This window comes from Protopterus annectens, chromosome 7.part0 (genome assembly GCF_019279795.1).
Source record: "Protopterus annectens isolate FY-2018-M chromosome 7.part0, PAN1.0, whole genome shotgun sequence".
NCBI lineage: Eukaryota > Metazoa > Chordata > Ceratodontiformes > Protopteridae > Protopterus > Protopterus annectens.
In genome coordinates, this window is record NC_056739.1 from 425134114 (window position 1) to 425155524 (window position 21411).

Here is a 21411-nt window from a genome sequence, read left to right on the forward strand (position 1 = left end):
CCACTGTGATTTCCTGTGACAAGTTAATCTCCTGTTTGTTTCTTGACCTGTCCAAAGCCTTCAACACTGTCTTTGAACTGCTTCTATCCAAACTTGCTACCCTTAATCTCTCCAACTCTGCTCTGTCTTGGTTCTCCAGCTATCTCTCTAATAGAGTCTTATCTGTTAAATGGCAATCCAACCTCTCTCATTTCATACTAGTCCAAACTGGGGTATCCCAAGGCTCCACCCTTGGGCCCCTATTAATAAATATATTTATTAATGACCTATACTCTTCCTGTCCACTCTCCTTTGTCATACAATACGTTGATGACTCCACAATCATCTCCCCTCTGACAATATCAATCACCTTCACACCCTCACCCAAGAATCTCTGCACTCTGTCGAAAATTGACTTAAATCCAACCAATTGCTATTTAACCCAAAGAAAACCAAACTTCTATTATTTCTGCCAAAATCTCACCAACACCTTTTAAATTTCTGGTCTCCCACCAGGACACAAGTGCTCTTCAGCAGTAACATTCTGCTAGCCGAGCACACTCAAGCAAATCTGCAGTCTGCGGCTACCACTCCATCTATACAGTGTAAGAAGGAATCAGTATTGCAAACTAAACAAGGATATACATTTTGAGCCTCAAGAGCAGGAGCACACTCAAACAAATCTGCAGTCTGCGGCTACCACTCCATCTATACAGTAGCACACTCAAGCAAATCTGCAGTCTGCGGCTACCACTCCATCTATACAGTGTAAGAAGGAATCAGTATTGCAAACTAAACAAGGATATACATTTTGAGCCTCAAGAGCAGGGTCAGTCCACCCAGGCATTCTACTTGTATGTTTTATGAGAGTGAAGCTATTACATTAGCAGTATTTCTTAGTAGTTCTCAGCTTGCTAATAAAACTGACTGTTGTAGCCTTGTGCCCCCCCCCCCCCGATAGTACAGTAATCCAAACTGTCCAATAGACAGTATAGATTTTAATTCACATCCCTGTGACTAAATTAAATTAACCATCAAGCAGCCCTCTCAGTTCTTTCTGCCTTAGTTTGTATCACTTGGAGGATCACCTGCTTATTTGCATCTCTATCATTGCTAATGTATCTCCCTACTCTAATCTGTGCACAAACTGGTTACTAATCAGCAAGTCAATGTAAAGACACACTCCCAACCTTAATAAACTTTGCTGTCTCTTCTCTCCTTCACTTTACAGGTAGTTTGAATTATTACTTACCCTCTCTGAGGCCTTCACTGATTTCCACTGAGTGCCTCTCTGGTTTCTTTGCATTCCACCTGGTTTACACCCCTTGTGCTATCTCCCTCCCCCAATACAAAGTCTTTATTAGAATCCTGCTGAGCATGGAGCCATCTTTAAATTTCTAGTCTCCCACCAGGACACAAGTGCTCTTCAGCAATTACATTCTGCTAGCCAGTAAGCCATTAGACCTCAGGAATTTCTTTTAAAAGTGTTCAGATTTGTAAAGTAATACTTACTTTTTTCTCTTGCCTTGGTTGGCTCTGGCTCTGCCCCGCTCCGTTCGCCCTTGCTAACGCTCGGGCTCTCTCCACTGCCCTGCCCTGCCCCTATTCCTCCCCCCACTACCTCTACATTTATAGTAATCATAGCCACACCCACAGCTCACCCTCACATCACCTCCACCAATCACAGCTCCTCAAGTCATATCACATTAAACCACAACAACTTGCTCCACACAAAATACTCCCAATCACTCTCATTCCCACTAGGCATTTTTTGCATCACCCACACTACTTCCCCATCCACATATAGTGCAACCCTATAATTCCTATTCAGACCCCCCACCTAGAAACAACATAAACTTTATAACCATGACTATCACACAACTAAATCTAGTCTGTCTTCTCATAATTCTTTACAACACCACAAGTTATCACTCTAGCAATATCCCTAAACTTAGTAGCACAACACTGCATTATGCACTCTCATACACAGACACCACACATTATAATAATATCTGCCCACACTTATTCAAGAACTACATAACGGACCAATTCAGAACTAAACACATATGCTCTCATTCCTATTCCAAAAAAACACAATACTTTCTCACACTCCTCACCAAACTCCAACATCTGTATAACCATTTTAACTCCAGGCTCACCATAAGTGGGGATATCCACCCCAACCCAGGCCCAAATCCATCCTGTCCAATACAAACTGCTCCAACACAAATGTCAGAACATAACACCCCCACTTTCTTCATCCCTGGGCAAATCAACAACAGCAGCAAAACCAACCATCTTTTAATGCTAAATATTAATATTAGAAGCATCAAAAATAAAATACCTGAACTCCAGGCCACAATAGCACACTACTCCCCAGACATAGTTGCTTTAACAGAAACCTGGCTAAAAAAAACATAGCTAACCCAGAAGTTCTCCCTACCGGCTACAATATCATTAGACAAGACAGACCACTTCGTAAAGGGGTGGAACTGCCTTACTCTACAAGTCCAACTTAACTGTCCATCACTTACCAAACTCCTACCCCTCCCCAATAATTGGGACATACTTATCTCACAACTTCAACTTCACCCTAAAAAGGTCATCACCACAATTGTGATCTATATTCCACCTGGTAATATACCTGCTAGCCTTGAAGACTTCTTATCCTGGTGTTCTTCCACATACTCACAAGAAACCCTTATTCTGGGGGACTTCATCCTAGATTGGTTCACCTGTATATCAGAACCACCAAGTAATCTAATAAATCTCCATGGCTACCAGCAGCTAGTCCAAATTCCAACTAGGTGTGATAAAAATCTAAAAGGGAATCCATCCTTGACTGGGTCCTAACTAGCAACCCCACATTGTACCCTCACACAGGCAGTCTCCCAGACACCTTAAGTGACCACAACATAATATACTTTATACGTAGTAGAACAAGCATATGCAAAACCACTAACTATATATCCACTAGAAACACAAAAATTCTCTCCTGAGGTCCTCAACACTTTACAGTGTAACTGTGACTGAACCCCACTAAAAAGCCTCCCACTTGACCAGGCTGTAGCATATTTCAACAAAACATTTCTACAACACCTAGACACTGTCGCTCCATTGCGTAAAATCAAGGTTAAGACCTCTACAAACCCCTGTCTCAGTAAAGAAACCAAACAAATCCTTAAGTCCAGAGACACTGCCTGGCTACTATCAGAAAATGAAGAAACACAAAGCCTAACTAAGTACTAAGAACTGCACAACTGTGCAAAAATGCATTAGGCTGGACAACAAATCCTGCTACACGACATTACAAAATAAATACCAACACAACCCCCAAAAATTTTGGAAAAATGCAAACCAGCTACTAAAATCCACCCAAAAGGCTACCCCCAAACCAACCACCCCTGACACTAAAGTTCCCATCGAAACACAATTCAACTCCAACTTTGTGAACTCAATTCTATCCTTAGTATCACAGAACAGTTCCCTCCTCACTACCCCCCCAACACAAATAACACTAATACAAGCTTTACCCTCAAAACAGTTTCCACCACTTCAATCAAAAGCATGCTCTCCAAACTAAAAACCTCATCAACAGCAGCCGACCTACTCCCCAGCTATTTCTTGAAACTTACAGCAGATGCTATTGCTATCCCAGTCTCCACTCTCATAAACAGATCAATTGTTGAAAACTATGTGCCCAAACTCTGGAAAATAACCTATGTTACACTCATACATAAAGGCAGGACCTCCACTGAACTTAATAACTACAGACCCATTGCTTTACTCTCCCCCCGGTCAAAATCCTAGAAAAATGCATCCATACCCAGATGCTAAGCTATCTCCTAAACTGCAACATCCTGTCACCTACTCAGCATGGTTTCAGACCTGCCCATAGTACCACTACAGCTCTCCTCTGCTTCACAGACACAGTAAACCGTCTCAAAAATGAAGGCCTGCAAGTGTCAACTCTTTTTTTGTATATGTCCAAAGCATTTGACACAGTCTCACACCAAATCCTGCTAAACAAACTAAACCAATATCATCTATCTAATTCCACTCTTACCTGGTTCCAAAGCTACTTAACTGACAGGTACCAAGCTCTGAAATGGGAAAATTCTCTCTCCTCAGCTGCCCATAACTATAGGAGTCCCATAGGGTTCTATCTTAGGACCACTACTATTCACAGTCTTCACAAATGACCTCCACACCTCCACACAGCATGCATCTATAATTCAGTATGCAGATGACACTACCTTAATCTGTGCTGCACAAAACATTCCCACCCTCCTGCAAACAACTCAACTAGCATTCTCTGACGTTGAAAACTACCTTACCAAAGCCCAACTTATCCTCAATCCAAAGAAAACTCAGCTTATGATTATAACCAGTTCTAACAAAAACACTAACAGTCAATTCACTATCTACTCCACAAATGCTACTCCAATTGCTCCAGTGGCACAGGCTAAGCTATTGGGAATAACCATAGACTCCCACCTAAAATTTGATAGTCATCTGAACTTAACTATTAAAAAGTACATGCCAAACTGGGGTCACTCTACCATATCAAACCATTTCTTACCAACAACACAAGATCAGCCATTGCTCGCTCCCAACTTCTATCCACCCTACTCTATGCATCTCCCATTCTGACTAATCTCAACAAAACTGAACTAAGCAAAATTGAAGCTTGCTATAACAGAATTGCCCACTTTGCTGCAAATTGCTCATATAGAACTCATCACTGTACTGCTTTGAGACAGCTCCACTGGCTTGAACTGCCCAACCTCCTAACCTACAATCAGCTCTGCCTCTGTCATTCTATCTATTACCTCCCCAATAAGTGTTCTGCCCTCAAAAACCTAGTACAACATCACTCAGCCAAAAGGCCTCTTAGATCATCAAGCAAACTACTACTAGAAGTCACCAACAGCTACAATAGCTTTGGAGATGCACTATATAGTAGTTTGGTGGCTAAAAATGGAACTCTGTCCCTACTAGCATTCAAAACACATCATCCAAAGCCTCCTTTAAAGACCTCATCAGGCAACATCTCAAGCAAAGTTGGCAGTGCCATGATTGCTCCCCAGGCTAGTGAAAGCGGATAACATATACATACTAAATCTAGAGCAATTGATAATAGTTTTTCAATCTTACTCACAAACACTGGCTAATCTACAATGTATGTACTGTACCTGTGTACTATGTATGTATTCTACCTACATTCCAAAGTTCAGCTGTACACCACAAATCTATTACTTACCTTTATTTTTAAAATTAATATTTTTTTGATTGTTCTCTCCACTGTAACTGTTTGTGCTGCATACCACTGTAAAAATAAATGTGTCTGTAATTTTTTCTTTGTGGAGCTTTTCTCCCCGGGCCTCTGCTGAAAAAGGGCCTTTTCGGCTCAGTCAGACACCCCCAGTTAACAAATGTAAAATAAAAAATAAAATAAATAAATAAAATCTCTACCTTTACTGTCTCTTCACCAAATAACATGATCATCTCTGTTGAATCTCACACTAAACTGTTAGGAGTTATTGTTGATGACCAACTAAAGTTTGACCTCCATATTCAGCAGTGTATTAAAAAAACACATCAAAAATTAGGCATGTTATACAGGCAAAAAAAAATTCCTTACCAATGCTTCTAGACTCTCTCTTGCACAATCTTTTCTACTTCTGACCCTACTCTATGCTGCCCACATCCTCACTTACCTCCAAGCTAAACTTCTATCTAAACTGGAACTCACCTACAAAAAAAATTGCAAGGTTCACTACCAACCAACCCTACCACTCTCACAAGTGTCTAGTCTTGAAAAATCTGCAATGGCCGGAATTCCAACATCAAATCATCCTACCCCAACTTCTCATGGCCCATTCTATCATACATGATCCTGCCATCTGCCCCTCTCTTTCCAGCCTCATCCAGCCTCATACTCCCAACTGCACTCTATGCAGCACCCAACATTTTCTACAAGTGTATGTGCCCAAAGAAACATTGGTAAACTCATCTACAGCTACTCAGTGGCTAACACTTGGATATCTTCCCCTCAGTGTTAGACAAATCTCTAACTCAAATTCTTTCAAAACAACACTAAAGGATACTCTTCATTTATCACGGACATGCTTTTGTAATGATCCAACATAATTTCGACCCCCACTCTTCCAATAAAGTGATACTAACTATTTTTTCTACACCCTCTCACTGTCTCTGCTTTAAAAGTATCCTACATTTTGGAACTTTGTACTCTATGCTGTTGAATTTATGGACAAGTTCTAGCTTGCTGGTTCATCTTACTCTTACACATATTATTAATGGTACAATTCCTAGTTATGTATATTGTATTTTCTAGCATGTTAATTCCTAGTTATGTATATTGTATTTTCTAGCATGTTGTTTCATCTCACTTGTAGACATATTTTCAGTTGTATATCTCTTAGATTATGTACAATCCTCTGTACAATGATTGTTGTGCTAATATTGTTATTGTTTTGGAACTTTTCTCCTCGGGTCTCCATTGAAAAAGGGCTACTTCCCAGTCGGACTAACCTGGTTAACAAATGTCAAATAAATAAATAAATAAATAGAAATGTGTACATTGGAGGAAATGGATCCTGTTGAAAAGGAGTTCATCCTAGAGGCAAGATGAGCTACCCCACCCCCTAGGATTCTCATTAAGCTGGTTTTAATGTGGAGATAGCTTATTAAGGGCTCCGTTGCTGAAGGAATGAACCCTAATGACAAGAATTGCACCAGAGAATAGGACTTCACATAGTGATGAGATAGGGCCAAAAGACAACTGAAAGAATTACGAACCAGTCAGTATGAAATTATTAGATGGGAAAATCATAAATAAGATACTGATGGAATCCTGGCCAGATATTAGGGTGGGATTCAACTCCAAAACATCAACTAACATATTTTTAGGGCTGATCCTGACAGATATATTTGATAGGGTAGTGGAAGAATGAGAACCTGATGTCATACATGTGGATTCCAGTTAATCATCCAATACAGTGTCATATTAAACTTCTAAGCATTAAAGAGAGTGGAGATGGGAGGTAAATGATCAGATTTTTGGAAAGCTGTCAACGATGTAGGCTTCAGATGGATAACCTTAGAGGCCTGTAAGTAGAGAAACACCAGACCACAACACAATGTCCTGAAGCCAATATTCTTCAGTGTGTTCATTCTAGGCATAATTCTGCACACAGAAAAAGGATTAAGCTTTTAACAGATTATACTAGGACACACCTAGCTGTAAGTAACAGGAAATTAGCCTTGGGAATATCAAAAGTCTGTGAAACCATAAGTGATAATTGAGGTTCAAGCCTGAGAAGTTGAAAGTGCTGCAACTGGGAACAAACAGTCATAAAACAGTGATAGTCTGTATGTTTTTTTCTTTTTGGGGGGGATCAGTGTATATAGCAGTAGCACAGAAAATTACTTTTAGGTAATCATCGTGCCTAGAATGACTCACGAAGAACAGAACGAGAAAGCAGCAGGTGGGCAGCAGAATGCCAGGCTGCATCACTAAAGGTACAGACACTTGTGACAAAGACAAAATCCTTCCAGCTTGTGTTTAATAAAGTATCTATTTCTGACCAGGAAGGAGGAAACATCATTATTAGAAATAATTCAAAGACAAACAGCCTCAAAGCTAGTCGGTCATACTTCAGTTTAGACATAAGTAAATTATACTTCATTGAGAGACTGTTGGGCAAATGGAATGCACTTCTTCAATGGACACCACAAACTACATCAAGTGAGGCGGCACATAAAAGGGCATGTTATGCAGGGGAAGATTAGAAGGGAACTAGGGGAGGAGCAGTTGAGGATGCTACCTGTAATAGTCATGCACAGTAGTTAAGTAGGTAGTCTTCTCATGTGCCCAGTATCCAGTATGTATGTATATGGTAAAGAGGTTAGAGAAGTGATCTTGCTTCAGCACCTCACAAATGATTTGTTGCTTCCAGATTTCATTTCACACTGTTGTGACTGGGTAGTAATTACTGCAAAAAAAATCACCTTCTCCAACTGATTCTAACCCATTAACTAAACTAAAGTCTTTTGGTCCGCTAATGATTGGCAGTAGATTTTTACGATGCCGAGTTGCCAGCCCGACACCCAACCTTCAAAGAAGGCACATCCATTCACTCTCGCACCTACCTGCATGTCTTTAACATCACTCGACTGTGGGGAAGACATGCAGACTCGACACAGAAGGTACTCCAGCTGAGAATCAAACCGGAGAACCTCTTGCTGTGAGGCTACAACGCTAAACCGCTGCACCACCGTGGCCCATTTTAACCCATTAACAAAGAATAAAAAAAGAAAAATATGATAATAAGAAATCAGATGCTGAAATCCACATACACACACACACACACACACACACACACACACACACACACACACACACACACACGCACACACACACACACACACACACACACACACACACACACACACAGGCACACACACACACACACACACACACACTCACACACACACAGAACATCACTGACTCATAAAATGGTGTAAGACAGAAAAAGGCCATATTATTAATAAACAGCATTAACACGCATTCAGCATTACTAGCATAGAAACATTCATCAACAACAAAAAGACGTTCACTGGGTAACTCAGATAGGTGTATATTATAACATTGAATTTTATAAAGTTCGAATGTTATAATATCGAACCAGTTTTGTCGAACGCTGAAAACAGTGAAGGTGCAGGACATCGAATTCTTTCCCAGGGAAAGAATTAGATGAGCCGTTGCTGTGGCTTCGCTGTTTTCAGCATTCAATATGTTGGAGCGTTACGAGTCGGGTTCAGGTAAGTGTGCAATTGTATGTAGGTTAGGGTTAGAGGACGGGTTAGGTGAGTTAGGGTTAGGGCACGGGTGAGGTGAGTGTGCGATAGTGATGGACCTTAGGGTTAGGGTCGGGTTAAGGTAAGTGGATAGCTAGTAGTGTATGTAAAGTTTAGTTTAGGTGTAGGATTTTAAGTGTATGTGTGTGGATTGCTGTTTTTTGTGTGTGTTTGTGTTGTGTGTATGTTTCTTGGATTAGCGATTTTTTTTCCAGGGAAAAAAATCGCTATTCTGACTGTTCGATATTTGTGGATTTCGATGTTTAGGGTTCTATAATATAACATTCGATCTTTGTAGATTTCGATGTTATAATATAGACCCAGTCAGAGACCCTATTTTTACTTCACATTTTGAAGTAATACCCAACTTGCTTGGCTTAGGGCTACAGGCCCTCCACATTTGTAACTCCAAATATCAGATACAGGTGAACCTGTTATACTGGTTTTCTTGAGATGAAGCTTCTACAGTAAAATATGCTCCAAAAATTAATGACTATTATTCACTTTCATCATAAATTTCCCCATGTCATCTTTTATTTCTGTTGTGTTCTTATGAGTTTAGGCTCCATAGCAGAAATTAAATCAGACATGAAAGCATTCTGGAATGTATGGTCAAACTGAATAGACTAGGTGAGCAGTGCCAATCTGGAAAAGGTAACAGCTGTACCAAAAAAAAAAAAATTGCATGTGATATGTGTTGTAAAAACAAAAGGTAGGGGAATTCATGACTGTTGTCTGCAGCTACACATGTCTGCTACCCCCATGCAGACTACATGGCAGAACACTATGCTGTTTGTAAACAGTTCCAAGCTTTATGTAGCAGTGTCATACACTACTGTGCAATGGAAGTGTTCAGATACTCAGGATACTTGGAAATTATGTGCCACATCAATATCCATATTTCACCAGTGCATGGATTGCAATTTTTATTGCAAGGAAAGATACCAAGGGGGTATTCCTAGACTTATAGAAAGCATATGGCAAGGTCCCAAGAAAGCTGATTTAGGCAGTCCTGCAATGCTCTAAAGTTCCAGAAAAATTTGTAGAATTAATGTAAGCTATGTATAACAACCTAATGGCACAAATATGAAGAGTGTTTGTACTCACAAAAGGATTCCCTGTGGGAGTGGGTGTGCATCAGGGTTCAGCTCTAAGCCCATCGCTGTCCATACTAGGAATGGACTACATTAGCGAACAGGCTGGAGGGAACAGATCAGCAAAGCAGTTGTATGCCAATGATGTGTCATTACAAGCAGGCCCTGTATAGGAACTTCAGCAAATGCTAGTGGAATGAAATGTAACACTGAAGGCACATGGGATGACACTGAATACATACAAGACAGTCTGTCATTGCAGCAAGTGGGAGAAATCTAAAGAAGCTGAAAAGTGAGATAGAAGGCAAAATAGTGGAACAGGTTAACAACTTCAAGTAACCGGGAGTGGTTGCTGAGAAAAAGGTAAGTTAGAACGAGAAGGTGGAAGCTTGAATCAGAAGTACTGCAGCCAGCTAGCACAGAATATCAGGGGTAGTGTGTGACAGAAGAATGCCAAATATGCTGAAAATTAAGTTGTACAAAACAGCGATGCAAGTAGTACTTCAGTAAGGTACAGAAACACTTGCAGTGAAAACAGACTAGGTGAAGAAGCTACAGGTGCAGGAGATTAAGCACCTGAGACAGGTGGTAGGATATACACTGTAGGACAATATCAGAGCAGAAGCCAAACTAACTCCAACTACAGTGAATGTCAAAGTTCACACACATGTGCAGGAAACCAGAAGATAATTTGGTAAAGAAGATTTAGAGAGACAAGAAAGAGGAAAGAGTAAATGATAACATCCAGACAAGAGATGAAGGGACTGTTTGAGAGAACATTTGAGACATTCAGGCATGGCTATCAACAAAGGTATAACAATTGCACTGAATCAAGAGAGGTGCCAAAAGTTGACATGACACCCCTAACCATGTAAAAAGAAGAATAGGAAAAGGGGGGGGGGGTTGATGATAATGATGAAGACTATGTAGGGGAGTGGAGATTTCATGGCAGCTTGTATGCAGCCTACCACTAAGTAAGGCAGGAATAATGCCAGTGATTTATCACAGATGGCGATATGTGCAGTAAAACACTGCTGTTCAACACCATTATCCGGTTACACACTTCAGTAGCCTGCCAAAATATGTAATATAGCACAAATGTACAATGTGGTACAGTGTTCTGTGCACAAATACTGTGTGACTATCAACTTCGATGCTTTCTACACAAGTGGCAAACTTAACCATTCACCAGCAGGAGAGGCAACAGAGATCCTCTAATTTAAATATGTAAATGATCTACATACTGCAGTCATGGTTGGTGTGCCTGAAATGTCTTTAAATCATACCTGGCCATGGCCGTAGATCACACCAGAATGGAGCACAATATTTGTAAGAGCAGAGGAGTACTGGCATAGTAACAAGCATGATTCTACATGCTAGACTATGGTATCCATATGGACACTTCACCCCAGAATGGCACGTACCATTCTGCATTCTTCACTACCAAGAATATATTACTTAGCTACACTGCAGAACAGATTGTGCAATGAGGGGACTCCAAATCATATGGAAATGTCCATGCCTGTTAGAATGCTGGTGTGAGCTTCTTTTATGAAGGGTGCCCCATCTGAGATGTGTATGGAATTACACAATATGACTATGATAAAGGTGGAAAAATGTCTATTAATGAAGATTTTTCATTTAAACAAGCACCAAACCGTGTAAAATTAAATTATAGTCAAAGATATCTTATTGGGAAGTTAATGGAACACCAATTGCCTCATGTAAAACACAAGCAGATTTTATAGTATTGCAAAGGTCTCAAAGTTGAAATGTTATATCATAAAAATTGCATTCATCATTAATACTGCAGATATAATTTCCACAGCTTTGATGCTGGTAGAAAAAGCTTTTTGTTTCCAATTGCACCCCATTAACTTAAATGTACTACCTCAGAGGTTACACAGATTTGAAGAAAAGAATACAAAGCATGGCAAATCATGTTTATCTCTTTCTCTGATGTTCTGCATCTCTGCTGATTAGCATCCATTCATAGAACTATAAGCTCAGAATACTTAATTTCACAGATTTGCAGCATGACAAATAGATCTTTATCACAAATCATTCCACCAACTTGCTGCAGACTGTTGTTTTAATAAAAACACTGCAAATGATGGCAGAAAGGTCCATGAAGCCTACAATGGTGGCATAGAAGGATGAAGTCCAGCTGACCTTAGTTTGACTAGTGTCTCACAAGTATAATGGTCGAGGTTGGGACAGTGGAAGTGCCATTTCTATAATGAAGGCACTGGGGGTTCTCTCCCACCTCATGCCACTGCTGTAATAATGGGCCTCAGCTAGACAGGGAGGTCCATGATTGTGCAAGGAGCTGGTGCCAGGAAGACATGAACAAAGCCACCCAAGCTGGTGATGAAAGCTTCCAATCAACATATGTGGGGGAGCATGCATATGAGTCTAAGGGGTGTAGGCAGTCTACCACTAGGGGGAAGGGTTTGGCCATAAAAATAGAGAAAAGCTCTCATTTCTGAAATGTCAGAGAAAGCACAAAGCATCCTTACTGCTGCCTTGATGACAACTTCCATTACATAATGTATGTCTTTTATATCTGATGGTCAGCAGGCATGGAGAGCAAGAATGACCTCTCCAAAAATGTCCCCACTACAGAAAATGTATAACAAACACAGACTAGAATGGTAAGCATGAAAAAATGTCAGGAAGGCTGTGCCCATCCAAGGTTGAAAATGGGTATAAACTGGAGTATGCAGGAAATGAGGTATGGTCAGACAAAATGGCACCAGTCACATAATTTATTTATGTATTTATTTATTTTACATTTGTTGACTGGGCTAGTCTAACTGGATATATGTCCATTTTCAGTAGAGGCCTGGGGAGAAAAGCTCCAAGCATAAGCAGTGACAAAGAATACAATATATAGTAATAGTCAAGTGAATTACAGTATATTGGCTACATTGGTCAGAACAAAAGTTTTACAGAGTAATTTAGTATTTTTAAGATCAAATACAAAGAGCAAAAAACATGAATTCAATTTTTTTTCCTCATAAGAAGAATCTTCTAACCTGATGTGTTTAAAACAGTTCACTTCTAATTAAACTGTTCAAGAAATAAGGTGGTTCACTCCAGAAGTAGCAGGATTACATTTAAGATGGAGACGAATACATTGCATTGTCAATGATGTCTGTGTAGAAGTATGAGAAACCACTGAATAAGATACATTGAAACAATATATACCTAATAGGCCACATAACTGTGTCTTTAAACTACAAAGACAAAAGGAAAGACTTGAATTTGCAACTGGAACCAAAAAATTGTAAGAGGTAAGGATAGTGTCTTATATTATTGTGCAGAAGGTAGAAATGGAACTATAAGGTCTGGAAGGTGATGTCTGAAGTTAAGTTAGTGAAAAAGTCACATCAATAGAATACGCACTTAAAAAAGGTAAAGCTGTGAATGTACTCATCTGCACAAATTGTAAAGTCACCATTAGCAACGTATTCTAATTGTACAGTATTCCCTAGTAAGGAATTAAAATATCTGCACAGCCTGATTCCAGGAGGAGTAGAACAATTCTCAAATAAATGAAACTACTGCAGACATTCCTACAACTGAAAATGTAAGTCTGCTCTATGAAACTCATTACTATTAACACCTAATAGAGTTGCTCCAGCATAAGTGACTAATTTTCTGAGTAATATCGGCACCTGATATTTGTGAGAAGCAGTAGACAAGCTATTAATATGCACCGCTACCAAGGTGTATCCTGGAAATGCAAAAGGACATTGAAGAGTGCCTGGACAGCCTAAGAAAATTCCTTATATGGCTAAAACAACACACTTTAAGAATAAGCAATGACAAATGTGATTTCTTCAAAAACAAAATTTCATATCCTCGGCAAGTGATTGTGAAGAATGGACAACGGATGATGGAAGATAAGGAGAGGTCTGTACTGAAGGCAATCATGCACCACACATGACACAGTATGAGGCAAGATAGGTCATGGATCTCAGCAGCCTCACATAGGTCACCCCACCTTTAAAGCAATTCAAAGTTAATCGGCACACAGCAGCACCCATTCCCATTCTCATGGTGGTTAATCAACCCCATCATCAGTGGAAACTGTGTATGACACAGTCCAGATGTGACCCTGTGTCCTGCATACTCTGTGCCCCTCACTTGGTAGCTGCCCCAGTGTTGCACCAGCAGTGAAGCAGGGCACCTGTAAAGACAAAAACATTTACAGAACCACAAAGAAGCAAAACCCTACATTCCTATGAAAAGGAAAGAAAAAAATAACCTATACTTAGAAATAGAGAGTTAAGAAAGCAAACAAAAATCAAAAGAGAGCTGGCCACAACTGTAAAGGACTAAAGCATGTTTGCTATGGGTGCTTCTGCATGAAAGGTTATAGTACGTTTTAATATATGCCCTGCTACACAATGTCATCCACAGCTCAGCACCACCCCCAAGTATGCCTAGCACTGTTAGTAGGTGTCCAATAGTAACTGTGCAGATGGCAACATCTGTGGCCCTGTTAACTGTATTATTTCTGTATGGCGTATGAAGGAATTTCTGATGCAGAGTGTGAGTTGACCATGCACTAAATAGCTTAGCTTACATTTTACACTGCACACACCATGTTTTATCTTTGAACTGTTATGGAGTTACAGGATGTTAATCACAGACTATATCTGGAACAGATACAGATACTTGGCCTATGCTGCCATGTAACATGTACAAGTCTGTTGGTAAGGAGGGGTGCTGTGCTGCTGTTTTCAGCTAGCTGTTATCACCACCTTCATTGCTTACACTTGTAGGTGCTACAAAAGAAGGAGCTGCACAACCAGTTGCAGGTCTTGCTGCTGGTGGTGGTGGTGTCACTGACTGACTAGACTAATGCTGCATTATGTTGTACAATCTGCAATATGTAGTAAACATTTGGAATGCAATAGCTAGGTTGTACAGCAGAGTTCCCACAGACTCATCCCAATGAAGGAAGCAGGCCTTAAGCAGGCAGAACACTCACTGGATGATAACATGGGTCTCTGACGTGGTGTGCCATTCTTCCATGATGGGGGGGGGGGCACATGAAGGCAAGGTGGTTATGCATTACTTCTCACACTCTTATATAGATGAGGATTCTGGGTCAACACACTGGTAACATGGTCATGTGCCGCTCACAGTACTTGGCATATGATGGAATGGTAGCCATTCCTGTTAAAGTGCCATTTACCCCATGGGCCATATGGGACCCTAATTTTTATTTATTTTATTTATTTATATTTGTTGACCGGGAGTGTCCGACTAGACATAGGTCCATTTTCAGAGGAGGCCCAGGGAGAAAAGCTCCACAGTTAAAATAAACAGACAGTAGCTACATTGGATTACATAGCGATTAACAATTTACATAGCAATTACTTACAACATATTTACAGATGAAGAACATAGTACATCAGTAGACAACTAGAATCTTTATCTGTGAAGTACATAACAGACATTAACAAATGTTACAATGAGAAGTTCCTGCTGTATAATAAGTACTAGGCTTATGAGCATCTGAGCTTGCTATAATCAAGGTAGTTAGTGGAGTGGAAAGAAAGGTAGTGGTTGGATGGGGTGGGTGATATTAGAGTGGGAGTTGCAAGGGCATAGCCAGCATGCATAATAGGTTGTATCTGTGAAATTTATCATACCTTTCACCTCAGGGAAGCATGTCAGATCATAAAAAACAAGCATGGTGTAGCTTTCACCGGTAGAAAATATATATATATATATATATATATATATATATATATATATATATATATATATATATACTTATAAACATGAACTAGATTAAGAATAGCTGCAGTATCCAAGAGACTGAAGCCTGGGTGATACCCAGTGTGTCCCCAGTCTTTCTCTAGAAGGTTCTTGTGGCAAGTAAAGTTGTTCTTCTTTTGGCTTTTCCCAGTTAGGGGTCGCCACAGTGGAACTCCGGTCCGCTAATGATTGGCAGTAGATGCTTACGGTGCCAGCTCGACGCCCGACCTTCAACGAAGGCACGCTCTACACATGTCTTTCGAACGCCACTCGACCATGTGGAGGACATGCAGACTCCACACAGAAGGTGTTCCAGCCGAGAATCAAATGGGAGAACCTCTTGCTGTGAGGTGACAACGCTACTGCTGCTATCGTCATATCCACAGGGATAAGCAGGCATGTGCTCCTTCAGTTCCAGTTTATGGACCATACAAGTTTGTCAAAGCCTGCATGATGTCCCTGTGTACGTAAACCTCCTTTTTTTCATACCTGTACTATAATACACATCACCATTAATGCCTACAATGTTGGCAACAAGTACTGTCAGGAGGAGTGGGTTGCCCTACCATGGCCATGAGACTCTCAAAGTGGCAACTCCCAAAGCTGGCTGCTACTTTGAGCATCTTTGGTAATCACAAAGTGCTGGGATACAGTGACGCTTTCCCTTTTATAATGTATGTGCAGAATGATGCTTAGCATTCTGTGAATCTGAATTGCTAAAGGTAAGAAAGGACTTTCATCAACATATAATCAGTAAAGTATTTGCATAAGTTCCCTAATTTCTATGCTATTGTGTTCTCATTTACATATAACTTTTCTTGGAAATTTTGGAAGTTTGTACAAATGTGCAGCACTGGTCTCTGAATTACAATATACTTGTGCACATGTGCAACTATGAATACCATCCTAAATCTACATCTTACCTACAAATGCAACATTCAAGTATTTAATGATATTATGTGGGCAAAAAATCATGAAAATGGTCCTTTTAGCAGTTCCATGCTATTTGTACATACGATTGGGGGGGGGGGGGTGTTACTTCATTTTTTTAATCTTCCTTGGAAAAATTCACCAGCCAGGTAAAATGCAGCTGAACTAAATAAATTAACTTCATGATTTATTGCCTTTTACTGTTCTGAACAGTGGTTAAGGAGTAGGTTAATACATGCCAATATCACCATGTTTTCATTTTATTAAGGAATGGCAGCCTTAAAAATAATTTTATGTATATTATTATAAGGTATTGTATTTTACAGTGCTCAGCATTAAGTTTCTTACTCACAGTCACTCATTAAGTAATTTTTAAGGGGACTGACCAAGAAAAGTTTCTGCTTTCTTATTTCAGAGTAAAAGCACTTAACCTGCGGAAGCACTTTCTCTGAACACATTAAAATCTGACCACAAAACTTAAACTATGATCTTCTCTGTTTTAAACAAATGACATAACTCAAAGAAATAAGTGAGTAGTTTACTGTAGATCACTATCAATTCATCCTCTTCTAACCTGATCCTCCTGTACCTATCCTACATCTCAGATCCCCCTTCCCCCACCTGTCATTCACATGGATCTAAGCTGTGTTTCACCTGTTTCATTAATAAGGAACATACATACAGGTAGATCCACCAGCCAACAGTGTATATGGTAGTACCTTTCAGACATACAGTACTGCATATCACAGATAATCTTCCTTTACTGCCATAATTAATTTAACTATGGATTAGTTTCATTGTATGTCTTATGCTTGTGATTTCCCTGTACTTATACTGTAATTGCAAGTTCTTCAGTTTTGTTTATGTTATCTGTATTCATTTTATTTACTTTCCTAGACAGACCATGTGACTGGTCAAGATGGAATAGTGCTGCAGCCCAGGTAACAATTTTAAATAAAATAAAATAAAAGTAAAATAAACTGATTAAAGCTATACATGCAAAGAGCCGTTAAATTGATCCAAGGGAAAAAGGATACTGAGAAAACTGCTTTTGCCTGCTGGAATATAAGAAGAATACCAGGCAAGCAATCATGGGAACCACAGGACACCTGGTCGTTTACACCTTAAAAGATGTTGCAACCATTTTGAGCACTTTATAGCGCTCAGCTTCCAGATCTTGTAAGGAAGCATATGGGAATCCTGCTGTAAATTTGTGTCTACCTGTCCAGTCATCAAGACTAGCCTTAAACATACTTCTCAATCTCTTTGCACAAGAAATCTGGACAAAGTCAAAAATAATAGGGGAACAAAGGCCTAAAAATAGGGACAAATGAGAAAGTGACTACAATAAAAGGGCTTTGTGTTATCTTGGCTTTTCTGAAGGAACTGATGTCTAAAACGCAAATGTCTGTCATTATTTAGTGACTTCAAGTCTTCACTAATTTGCCAGAAAACCAGTTTTTATGACGAACAGACAAAAAATATAAAACAAAAAATCTGAAGATTCTGCAAAAATCTGGACAGTTGAGAGGTAATGGTAACCAAAGTAGTACTTTGTTTGGACTGCAATGGTAACATATTCCATAAGCTTGGAATATATTGAGTTAGGAACCTGTCCCTCCAGTTAATCTTGCTTATTTTATTTATTTATTTTATTTTCTGGTGCAGATTTTGGTCCATAGTACAAGTGTTCATAAAGCTACTGGTTTGTGAAGAAATAAGAGGTCAAATAGGAGCAGGTGCTTCATGGCTCAGAAGGTGAAACATAAGCCATAAGACAGCACCCAAAAGGCTTCTAGGTACAATGATAGTCATACTCACCTATCAATATAGCAGAAGGATGTAAGGCCTTTCATTTTTTGGAGTAAAATCTTTGGAGCCTTTCCAGTTGAGCAATATGCTTGGATTTGTAAATATAATTTTATTCAAATATGGATCTGATGAAGGAAGAGTACAGTGGAAGGATGATATTTTTAGATCCTGAAGATACTCCTTTGAAAATTAACTGGATAAGACAGAAATATTTCCTAACTTTGGCATAAATATGATGAGCAAATGATAGTTGCCAACTTTTCAAATCCTCAAAGTCAGATATATATTTTTAAAGAAATGCATGATTTTGCAGGACAAACCATACCCACAACTAGTGCAAATGAATGGGCTTCAATCTTTGGCAAAATAAAAGCTCATTCTTGCAGAATCTGAGCTGTTTCTGTTGTTTTGTATAAGCAATTACAAGGCTAGATGCCCTTGCAGACCATTTTAAGCCTAGACAATTTCCCTTTTTGTGCTGGAAATAATCTATCCCACTGGGTTGTAGATCAACCTGGGTCTATATTAAAACATCGAAGTTCAAAAACTTTGAATGTTATAATATCGAACCCTTTAGTGCCAAAGCTGAGAAGAGCGAAGCCTCGGAACATTGAAATTTTACCTAGGGTAAGATTTCGGTGGTCCGTGGCTTTGCTATTTACAGCAGTGTGGTGCGATGGTTACGGACCGGGTTTAGGGAAGTGAGTGAACGGAGGTTATGGACTGGGTTCAGGTAAGTGTGGTGTGATGGTTACGGACCGGGTTAAGGTAAGTGAGCGAACGGACTGGGTTAAGGTGAGTGTGCGGTTGTTAGGGACTTTAGGGTTAGGGAGCGGGTGAGGTGTTTGCGCGGCAGTGACAGACTTTAGGGTTATTGGCAGGTTAAGTGAGTTAGGGTTAGGGCGCGGGTCAGGTAAATGTGCAACTGTGTGGATGTGAGGGTTAGGATGGGGTAGGTGAGTTAGGGTTAGGGAGCGGGTAAGGTGAGTGTGCGATAGTTAGGGACCTTAGGGTTAGGGTTGGGTTAAGGTAAGTGGGTAGCTAGTGGTGTATGTCTGGTTTAGTGCAGGGTTTCGTGAAGTGTATGTGTGTGGATTATTTATTTCGGTGTGCTTGAGTTGTATGTATGTTTGTCGGAACAGCAAATTTTATCCTTGGGAAAAAATTTGCTATTCTGACTGTTTGGTTTTCTGGTATTTCAATTGAATGGGGTCGATATTATAACATTCAATGTTTTTAGACTTCGATGTTATAATATAGACCCAATCAACCTTACCCATCCGTTGGTTGATAACTATATATTACTTCTAATGAGAATAACTGGGATTATACCATAGATAATTTGAGGGGACCCATGCATGGGCTAAAGCATTTAGGAGCTGCATCAGTCCATTAGTAGTTCAGTGGGTGGTCCTGGGAGAAATTTTCTGTTTCCCATCCACAGATCTAAGTTACGCTTGAAAATAGACAGGGATGAACTTTGTTTTATAAGGATGGGAAGTCTGTTTCATAGCAGCAGTATCCTCTATGAAATATACCTGTCCTTTCAACCTGTTGTGTTGATGTTGCAGAAGAGGTTTAGATCCCTAGGCTGAGTATTTCTGAAGCCATTTGACTTGATGATGTGCAGTAAATCTATCAGTAATGGGTCAGAGGATGCTTTGTATGCTAGACAGAGGCCACTTCTTAGCAGTCTGTAGGATACAGAGTATAATAACGGCTTTGAGTTGGTCCATGTAGGGCATGTTGTTTAAGCCTTGTATCCTTTTAGTACGGCACCTCTGTAGGTGTTCTAGTTATTGCATGTGTCTGGAAAGATGCACGCCAAAGGAGGCATTATATTCAGTGACTGGCTTATTGAGGGCTGAGTAAAGAGGAGACAATGGACGAATGCTGGTCAAAAGTTAGATCATTCTCCACATAAATACCCAAATACTGCACAACTGGATCACCTCTTATGGCATATTGTCAATGTGGTAGTGTCCCATGGTAGAAGACTTCCCAAGAATAATGCATTCTTTGGCATTTAGTTTCAGAACATGATTTTGACACCCGTTATTTATTTGAGACAAACCTTCCTGCAGGATGGCTAAGTCATCTGGGTATTCAATGACTGCTCCTAGCTTGCAGTCATCTGCAAACATAGTCAACCAGAGCCCTTTGGTATTGGCTTTTACTTCAGAAAAATAGATGCCAAACAGGAGAGGTCTCAACACTGAACCCTGGGGGACCCCACTGGTGACTGGTCTCTTTGTGGGATAACATCGCCTATTTTGATTATTGTCAGAAAGTTGGCATGACATGGGGGATTATTCACAGTTTATTTAGCTTTTCTACCATGCCTGAATTGGGAATTGTGTCAAACGTTTTAGCTAGATTGAGGTATGTGGCATGTACCATCTTGCCTTCATCCACTACTTTGCTGACCTTTTGAAAAAAACATCCACCTGGTTAAGTTAGCATGACTTGCCCTTCACAAATCCAAACTGAGATGGGTCTAGTGTTTTGAGGTTCCCTATGTCCTGATTGATTAATTATGTTATAAGTCCTTCCATGGCTTTGTATGAGGCTGGTCAGATTTATACATCTGTAATTGCCTGGGTCTGTGAAAGGTCCTCTCTTTTTCAGGGGAATGACTGTAGCTGTTCTCCATTTTCTTGCTACAGCGGTGTGGATAAACCATGCTTCAAGCTATTTAAAATGCATCCAGGGATATTGTCAAGACCTGCAGATGCAGTATTTTTTGTTTTTGTTAGCACTTTTAGGACTTGGTCACGTGATAGCTGAGGTGAGTCAGTTTCAGGTATATCTTGAGGGACAGAAGGAGGGAAAAAGGGGTAAAATTAGACCTAAATTTGTTGGTCGCTAGGCTAGCTATACCTTCAGTCTCAGTGTAAGTAACATCCTCCATAATCAGTTCAGCGCATTGCTGCAT